This window comes from Ischnura elegans, chromosome 6 (genome assembly GCF_921293095.1).
Source record: "Ischnura elegans chromosome 6, ioIscEleg1.1, whole genome shotgun sequence".
Lineage (NCBI taxonomy): Eukaryota > Metazoa > Arthropoda > Insecta > Odonata > Coenagrionidae > Ischnura > Ischnura elegans.
In genome coordinates this window covers 112205221-112215509 of record NC_060251.1, presented here as the reverse complement: position 1 = coordinate 112215509, position 10289 = coordinate 112205221, and positions in this window count along the sequence as shown.

Sequence of the window (10289 nt, the reverse complement as noted above, 5' to 3'; positions counted from 1 at the left end):
CAACTATATTTAGTTATATTTTCCGGTGAATTTAACTTCTACAACGAATAAAAATACATGTTGGTTTCAAACTTAGGGCCTATTTTACACGCTTTTGGGTATTTAACAATTGAAAGCGATACTTGCGAAGCAGGACAAATAAGCAAGAATTCGCGCATAAGTGCATCTGCAAGTGAGTCTTGTAAATCCCAAATACCCTTCAGGCGTATCATTGCACGCTTTGTAATGGTAGATCTTCCTTTCCTTTGTTTGCGTTTGGCAAATTATTGAAAATAGAAACTAAACGCACAAAAAATTAGAATATATGTACAAAAAGGAACGAAAAATTAACGTGATTATGGAGAGAAGAAAAAAAACCGCACGGGAAGTTGACTCGAAGCGCGTTACAAGACGGTATTTTCATAAATTATTAAAATGAAAATACAAATATTTGAACGTAACTGAATCTGCATCTAAATTCTCAATGCGTAGTAAATCGATACAGGAACCACTGTTCTTTTTCAGCCAAGCACTCCAGTTTTTTGAGATATTATTAACATAAACGAGTTTTTTCTATTTCTCGTTTCTTTCTTCGTACCGCATTTGTAAACACGTTTCATACTAAAACATTTAGCTCCCTCAATAAGCAAACCAGCATTCACTGAAGTACTTAGGATATCGCGATCTGTGGGAGGAAAAATAGAGAACAGTTGTCTGTGCGCGCGCAATACAGCTTCCTTCCTTACTTTCCTTCCGTGGCTCTTGAGTCCCGCAGTAATAGATGCCCTTTGGTCAAAAACTCGTGAGATGCGTGACCATATCCAAACATTGTAATCTGATATTTTTCTTGATGAATGCATTTGGGGTATAATAAACTACCCAGAAACACTTGCGGGGATATCGGGTTTCGTTGCGGAACTGGAGACTGGTGAGAGTGGACGAGGGAAAAAAATGCCATGTCACATGATCCGTTGTAGTCCCCAAAATATAACGCGAGCGTTGTGGGGGTGCCCCTAAGCTCGGGGCCCTCAGCGATCGCCGACAGGCCGACCTGGCCAGATGGCCCCTGCAAGTTACTGACTTCTTAGTTAGATACTAACTTAGATAGATCTTCTAACTTAGATACTCGGATGGGAATCTCTGTCAGACTGTAGACTGAAAGTTCGACAAACATATAGTCTAGATTCCATTATTAAAATGCATAAATATCTTCGTTTCTTACGCGTTATTGGCGTTCGTTAGAAATGAATTTCTTACGAACGCCAATATACTTCGGCAGATCAGATCATAAAAATAAAATAAGAGGGATGGATTGGAAAAATGATAGATTCAGAATGTCACTTTTTCTCGATCGATAAGAGGCTATAACGACAGCGTTAGGACTTGCTAATAGGTCAGTTGACTTGAAATGTAGTCTTCTAACTTATGTATTCCTTAATGCATGCATGTTTCTGAATTTTTCTATTCGGTAGCGTACGCTACGTAGCCAAGGGTGCGGACCCCCCCCCCCCCTCCCGAAATATAAAAAAAACAATTATTTTCCTTCATAACAGAAAACAAAATATTGAAATAAACATGAATGACAGTATATTTTTTTAACAAATGAAGTTTTTTTCGATTGTGAAAAGTGTTAAAATTAGTTTAAAACGCTCCACTTAGTACCCTGTTTTTAAGAAATTTTCCTCCTGGTTATGAACCCCCCCAAACGAAATTCCTGGCTATGCAACTGTTTCTATTAATTCTAACAGCATGTTTTGCATGTTCTAGTTCAGGGATGCCGACTTACAAAAAATATTGGGGGGGGGGGGGCCCGAACCGGGGATCTTGGCCTGGGAAATTTTAAAACTAGTGATTTTTATGTTTTTTAAGCATTTTAGATGAGTCATATGATCAACATTAGAACCCTGATAACTCGAATCTCGATACCTGGACAATCCCGGGAAAATCGACAAGCCTGCCACATTTTTTCCTTGCACCCATGGCAAATTTTTGAGGGGGCTCAGGCCCCCTGGAGTCGGTGCCACTGTTCTAGTTTCATATGCATTTGCAATCTACCTCCATGGGTATTAGTTGGCAAGTTTTTCCTTTACCTAAATGTGGAAGTGTAAATTATTTTATTTTATTCTCCAACCACCGAATACAGCTCATATAAGCCATTTTTACATCGGGGTATCCAACAAATTTAACAGGTAAATGTACACAAACAGCCATGCACTGGATCGGGGAAACCTACCCAGGCAGGACTCGAACCCACGACCTCTTGTTTGGCAGGCAAGGACGTTACCCTGCCGCCACCGACGCTGGCATTTTTCAGTATGCGTAACATTTTTATGACCATGTGGTGTGCATTTGGGAACCCTCTTGCATGCTACAGCATGTGATTGATCACCCCCTGCCAAACACCCTAGATGTGGCTTGCAGGGATAATGTACATCTAGATGTAGATGAACAAGGTGATGAAAATTCATGCATAAAATTACAACGAGAAATTGATTTCAAGTCCCTCACTTTAAATTAAAACATGACATTGTAATTTTCTTTGAGTTGTTTAGGAATCACGATGCTAAGGCAGGTTTACATTATAAATCGTGAATATTTGCATGGTTTAGCATGGAAGGCCAGCTCTAATTACACAGAGGTATTGTTAAGATTGCTAAGGTTTTATTTTATTTTATTCCCAAACCGCCGAATGCAGCTCATGTTGGCCATTTTACATCGGGGTATTCAACAAATTTCATAATTGAACGTGCGCGAACAACCATGCCCTGGACAGGGGAAACCTACCGAGGCGGGACTCTAACCCGCGACCTCTTGTTCGGCAGGCGAGGACGTTACCCTGCCGCCACCGAGGCCGGCAGTTGTTCGTTTCGTTTGGAAAGGAAAGTAAATTTTCACTATTGCTCATACTACAGAAACAGTCGCCGAGCCTCCTCAAAAATTTGCTGTGGGTGTGTGAAAAAATGTTTCAGGCTTGTCAATTTTCCTTAGAGTGCCCAGGTATCAAGATTTGAGTTATCAGGGTTCTAATGTTGATCGTGTGACTCTTCTAAAATGCTTAAAAAAACTTAAAACTCACTACTTATAAAATTTCTCGGGGCAAGATCCCCGGTTTGGGCCCCCCCCCCCCAATATTTTTTATAAGTCGGCATCCCTGTACAGAACCAATGTCCTTGTGTGGAACCAGAGTTAGGGTGAGAACTGAATCTCAGCATATTCACAGCACTAAATTTGTAGTATAGGGCCTATCAACATCCGAATGTCTACTTGTCAACAGGCTTAACATTATGGCCTCAGACAAAGTCAAACATCTGGGACTGCAGTGGTGCAGCGAGGGGGGGTTTTAGGGGATAAAACCCCCCCAGAGCTCACAGAAATTTTTAAGTTAAATCTTAACTTAATTGGATTAATATTCTTTATAGAATAGTGTGAGGATTAATAAAATATCTCTCAGAAGGCCGTAAAAATCGCCATTTGGAACCATTTATCTTAATTTTTTTCCGGCGGAAGGCATGGCCACACCTCCAGCTTACCCTGGCGGGTATACCACACCCCAAGATCCCCCAGTATTAGTTGCGCCTGAAACCCCCCTTGCCTTAATTCCTACCTGTGCCAATGTCTGGCAGTTAGGATAAATTTAAGCCAATAGTGGGTAGTAGGCTACATGCATGATAAATACTGGAGGCCTTTGGATTTCCCATGATCTGAATGATTTGTTTAGCCAATTAGCAGCTCACACCTCATTACACCTCCCTTTCTCAGGCCCAGTCGGTGGCGCAGCAGCGAGGGGGGTTTTGGGGGATAAACCCCCCCCCCCCCCCAGAGCTCAGAGAAATGTTTAAGTTTAATCCATTTTACAAAATTGCAATGATATTACTAATAAAATAGTGTAAGGATTAATAAAATATCCCTCAGAAATCCGTAAAACTCACCATTTATCTTAAAATTCCACAATTAATTAATCTCTCACCTGCCAATTATCCTGGTGGGTATTCCATACCCCCACAGACCCTGGTATTAGTTGCACCTAAACCCCCACCCCCAGCCTTAATTCCTAGCTTTGCCCTTGGGCCCAGTATCCAAGTTGCTGGTCACCAAGGAGGAACTAGTTTGGTTCAGTCTCCTGATGGCCAACCTTTACCCCAAGGAGAGGACACTGGTGGCAAAAGTCCTGTAGAGCACGCCTCACAACAATCCAGGGTACTAAGTTAAGTCAACATTCTCCTGGAACCAGCAGAGAATTGAGAGGACGAACAGATGAGCAAAAAACTTCTTTTCTTTAACAATCGATCTCAAATAGTCTTTTTTGACACCCATATCATATCTAGCACTAAAGTCATTATTAACTTCGAATTCAAAGCAATTTCTTCACCCATGATTTTAGCTGTCTTTCATTTTTTATTATTTAATATACACCCATGTCTCGTATAGCGCAAGGGATGCGTTCCTTGGGGTCTTTGCGCTATACGAATTTGCGTTATACGAGAGCGTTTTAACATAGGGAAGATAGGGATGCGTTCCTGGTAGCATAGATCTTGGGTATTGAATTTCTTCTAAAACATCTATATTCCCATAAAAAGCCTTAGAAAACGTTATTTCTATAAATATTTATAGTTTAAAACATCTTTAAAGATAGTATTCACGCATTCAAAGACTTTTATTCACGTTAAAAAAAATTCTTACGTGCTTTCGAAATTCCATCCTGTCGTGCGGGTGGGCTAACATCTGCTATCTCAGGGGATCGTAATGCGTTGCCGGCAGTTGACGATTTTTCAAACTAGTCTAAAAACAACTACACCCATGTCTCGTATAGCGCAATTTCGATTAGCGCAATTTCGCAGGCCCTTTTGTCGCTCATCGAAATGACAGGAAAATGCTACTTTAAATGCCATTTCATAGCTAGCGGAGTTTATGAATGATAAATCATTTTAATTTGAAGTCCTCCGAGTCATTAGCAGCTACGTGAAACAGTCTTTAAATGCCTTGAAACCTGACCCAGGTTTTCCTTCCCTGAAAATGAATGAACGAGAATGCATTCTTTTCCAAAAGAATATCGTCTCGTCAACAATAAAAACTAGTTGAGGGGGAAAGGAGCCACTTTCAATAACAGCTTGGAGTTCATTAGAAAATGTTGTGGTGGCTGCGCTATCAACACTTGCAGATTCACCTGATATCGCCGCACTGAAAATACCTGCTTGCCGTTTAAATTCTGGAACCAACCAGAGCTTTCACTAAATGTCTCGGAGCGATTACCACTCTCGTCTTTTTGTACTGATTCACCATGAACTTTCCGTATGTGTAGACCGCTTGGTTGAAGTTAGTGCGGCTGAGGTCACTGATATTTTAGCTTCGTCTTTATTCAGAATAAGGCATCGTGAGTTTAAACTTCTGCGCAATATCGCTTTGACGCTCTCCATTTTCAAAGCAATTGACCTCTCTCAAGTCCTCTTCTAGGTTTATGGTTTTTCTCGATAAATTCTTGATTTTTCTACACGCATTCCTATTTTTTGCCATATTCTCTTGGTTTTTACTCTGTATGGCTCTATCTAAATCACCTTCTTCTGCTGAACTGTATTCCTGAGACGCAGAAGGCCTAAGACTGCGGGGAGGGAACGAAGCCATTGTGTTTGAGACTCTATAGCGGACCCTTTTATGTGTCGATGCTATTCATGCGCAACTCGGCCACCGCTCCATTTCTCCCCCGTGAATACCGATGACCTTGAAGGCTTTAGCGTAGACACTCTACCTGGAAGTCAATCGCCCGGTAACCTACGACGGCAAAAATACGTCTCAAATCGTATTGCTGAAAAAAAAACTCATTTCCACTAGCCCCACGCTTAATTAACGATCTAAATTATTTATTATCATTCTGTTAAAGAGACGAGATAAATTACTTCGGTAGGCCGGCTATCTGGACCCAATGACGAGTAATACTTTTGGCAATTGCACAGCAATGAATTTCGATTAATATATGAACAAAAAAGAAGATTTGAGGCAAGAAATAATATTAATATGCGTAAATTGATAGAAATTTCGTGTGTTCTTAGCGCAAGTTCACGTTTTATCACGAGAGCGTTTAAGATATGTGATTAGGCTACACTGCGTTGCAATGTTTCCCCGAGGAACGAATTTGCGATATATCGAAATTGCGCTAATCGAAATTGCGCTATACGAGACATGGGTGTAATGCATTCAATTTTGCCATTCTGGCAAAAATCAATAAATTTAGGAATTCCAGATTTTTTTTAAATCGATAAAACGAGATTTTGCCAGCCTGTACGAAGTAATGACAACATTTATCAGGAAAACGGAAAATTATAAAGTGACATGAGGACAGGATATTCGATGAAATCAGTTACTACTTCAGGACTACCTGCAACATGGCCCCACATAACCCATCTTAACCATTGAAATCTAACAGTGGTAAGTATTGAATATCCTCCTGTAACCATTGAAACCAAAAGTTACTGTCAAAATTCAGCAGTTACTGATTGAATCAATACTGAGACCAGTGTTGGTAAAAGTACTGAGAAAAAGTAACGGTACAGTTACAGTTACGTAGTACAAAAAGTAATGTATTACGATAGTAATGTATTTTCTATAATCTGTAATATTACTATTACTTCTTGTAAGATTGTCCACTCTAGTGACATTCTCACAACTGTCTAACAGTGCAGTAAAAATGTGGAATAACTAAGTCATATGAACTCCTAATTGAAATTGTACTTGTGATACATACAATTATAACTGCTGTACACCACAAGGGGCATCATATTTTGTACCCATCACAAGTAAGGCAACACATAAAGAGTGGCTCAACCTAAAAACAAACAAATGATGATATTCATTGACTCGAAATTATCTGTAGGCCTAAGTTAATCATTGAAATCAGTGAAGTAATTGTCAATAGCGAGCTAGTTACCATTACATACAACAAAAGTTAGGATTGCTCTATCACTGTGAGGACTGAATTACAAATAAAAATTACACTTTGTAAAAATTAATCGTAACAAGGAAAAATTACTGCGAAAATAATGATTACATGAAACCTTATTACTTTTACTTGATTACTAACCAACTCTGATAGTAACTATTAAAACCCAACAGTTACATAGATAAAAAGGTGAGCTCTACGGCCTCAAAGTCAACTGGGAAATGAAAAACTCCCATGGCCGAAAAGACAGCAATAAAAAATAAAAGACAGCATTAAAAAAAAAAGACAGCAATAAAAAATAAAAGACAGCTAAAATCATGGAGAAGAAATTACTTTGAATTTGAAGATAATAATGACTTGAGCGCTCAGATGATATGGGCATCAAAAAAGACTATTTGAGATCGATTGTTAGCAAAAAAAAAATTTTTTTTGCTCATCAGAATGGAGACGAGGTCCCCTGTTACAGCCATTGGAGTTTTTCATTTCCCAGCCAACAGTAACAGTAGGGTATTCAGAAACTGCCATAGAAATCCAAGTTACTGTTGAAGTCCAATAGTAATAGTTAAAATCCAACATTTTGAAATGAAAATATATTCTAAAAATCCTATTCTCTTCCTTGTCCATTCTCGTTCACCCAATTTTTGACCCTCTAACACTGTTTTCAACATTCCCTCTCCAGTAAGTACATGCTCCATCCAGAACTTGTCTCCTCCGTAGCTCATTTAAAAGTTGTCTCTCCTCACCCACCATGTCCAGCACTTCGTCGTTCCTTTTCCTCTCCGTCCATTTGTTCCTCTCCATTCTTCTCCACACCCACATCGTGAATGTCTTCTCTCGTCTTCTTTTTTTAGTGTCCACGTTTCCGCACCATAAAGAGCTACACTCAAGATCAGACTCTTCACTAACCTTTTCTTTAAACTCTTACATAACGATCCTCTCAGAAGCTCCTTCCTGTTCATGAACGCCTCCTTTTTAAATGCAATTTGCTTGCTGATGTTCTTACTTCTGTATCCATTTTCCTCTAATGCGCTGCCTAAATAGTTGAATTGCTCTACCTGCTCAAGTTTTTCCCCAACTACTTTTATCTTGAGTCCCACAGTCCTTGCTGGCGATGCTTTACAAAACAGCATAACCTTGGTCTTCTTGTGATTGATCCTCAGCCCATACACCTTGCAATGCTTGCCTAATGCATCCACGAGAGCCTGCAGTCCCGTTCTGACTGGCTAATCAACACCTGGTCATCCGCAAACCTAACAGATTTAAAAATCATTCCTCCCAATTTTACTCCAGCTTCCACCTCATCCCAAGCTTCTTTTGCCATCTCCTCAGTGTATATGTTAAAAAGCAGCTGCGGTAGAGGACAGCCTTGCCTCACTCCACGGCCAATGATTGCCCAACCAGATTCTACGTCCAGTATCCTCACTTGGGCAGTTTGCCCTACATACAGATTACAAATGAGTCGCTCATCTCTCCAATCTGCATCTATTTCCTTGAGAATACTATTAGGTTTACCCAGCCCAATCCATCAAATGCTTTTTCACAAAATCCACAAAGCAGGCGTACACATTCTGCTTATATTCTAGGTTTCTCAAGGATTTGAGCACAGCTATTGCATCTTGAGTTGCCTTTCCTTTCCTGAACTCCACATTCCAAATCCAAATTCTCCTATTTCATGTCCATTCCTCCCTTCCCCGACTTAGGTGTTCAAGTCCCCCATTACTACTAGATTTTTCTAACCAGCAGTTTCTCTAATATTTCCTCGAGCTGTTCATGCACCTCATCCTTCCTATGAATGCTATCTCATCCACTTCTTCCTTCCTATGATTGCTTGTGGGCATATAAACTTGAACCACCACAAGGTTGGTGGGTCCTGCCTCAATTTCTACCACCTGATTCTCATCACTTACCTGATCTATACCGACCACACTCTTTCCCATTTAATACCAAAGCTACCCCTCATTAACTTTCCACCCCATCACTCCGTTAGTCCACACTATCCTTGCATCACTTTGGTTAGTCCCAAGATATCCATCCTCCCTTTCTCCATGTCCCATTTATATTTTAAAGCTTCATCATTATCATCACATTCCACATCCCTACATTCATTGATGCTTTCTTCTTTTCTTCCTTATAGGATTTTGCTGCTGATGATGGTAAGTTGAAAGGATATTGCATGATAAGAACCTCGGGGACTTCGCCAACCTCACTGCCACCTACGAAACCCACCCTTAAGGGGAGTGTCCCACCATTCCATCTGAGGCATCTTCGATCGAGCTCCATGTTTCCAGGGAAGAGATAGTTGGTAAGGTTTCCCACTTACATTCCAAGTGTTTTTTTTATGTAACACCATCACCTTTTGTCTGGCTCCTACCCATCGACCTATCAGCTGGTACTACTGGGAATAATTGCAAATTAGTCCTGCCAGTCATGGGAACGTGCAACCCTATCTGTCGCAACAAGGTTGTAGCCCTAGGGAAAGGTATTGAAAATACGTAACGGTGTCTGTGATGGTAAGAGTTCTTGTGGACAAATTATTGAATAGTTTTCAAATTATTGAGAAATGAGCAATGAAAATTTTTAAAAATGTTAATGCTCTTTAAATAATATCTTTTTAGAGCAACTTTTTATTGAATGCATTGAAAATTTTGGTGGTGAAGGTAAATATTTTTGTGCAAAAAGTTTCAAGCAATTTCATTAGTATTTAGATATCAGGAAATGAAGCTTTATTATTACTTTTTGTGATTTCTACCATCTCATGCTGATATCATACGAGTCCATTGGAAATTATGGTTTTAAAAGATATGTGTTTTTGTGCACATTCCTCTAATACATATTTAGAAATGGGAAATGGAACATAATGTAAATAAATTATATTGACGTATTACAACTTCCAGCAATTGAGGTACATATCCATTAAAAATGTTTTTTTGGAAGATAATAAATTTGTTCTGTCGACAAAGTGTCTAATAATTTCTTACCCATTCAGAAATCAGCAATGAAACTTTGTAAATAAAGCATGCGAAAGATCCACAGAGAAAAAATCATCCGCCTTGACCGGGATCCGAACCCGGATCCCCCGATTTCTGGTAGAGTGCTTTAGCCAGTTAAGCTACCAAGGCATCATTCTTCCCTATGGATATTTGTGGACACTACCGGACACAGTGTTGCTGGACTGCTGAACATTTTATGCCACTAGCAGTCCAAATCGTGCTTACAGCGCCACAGCCGGAGAGCAGGCCCGGACATAGAACACAAAGAGGTGTTCGCTCTAGACTAGTTTAAAGCATACCGGGACTATCCGCGGCGATAACTTTAATGGGAGTCACCCGCAATGCACAATCGTGCGAAAGATCCACAGAGAAAAAATCATCCGGAAATC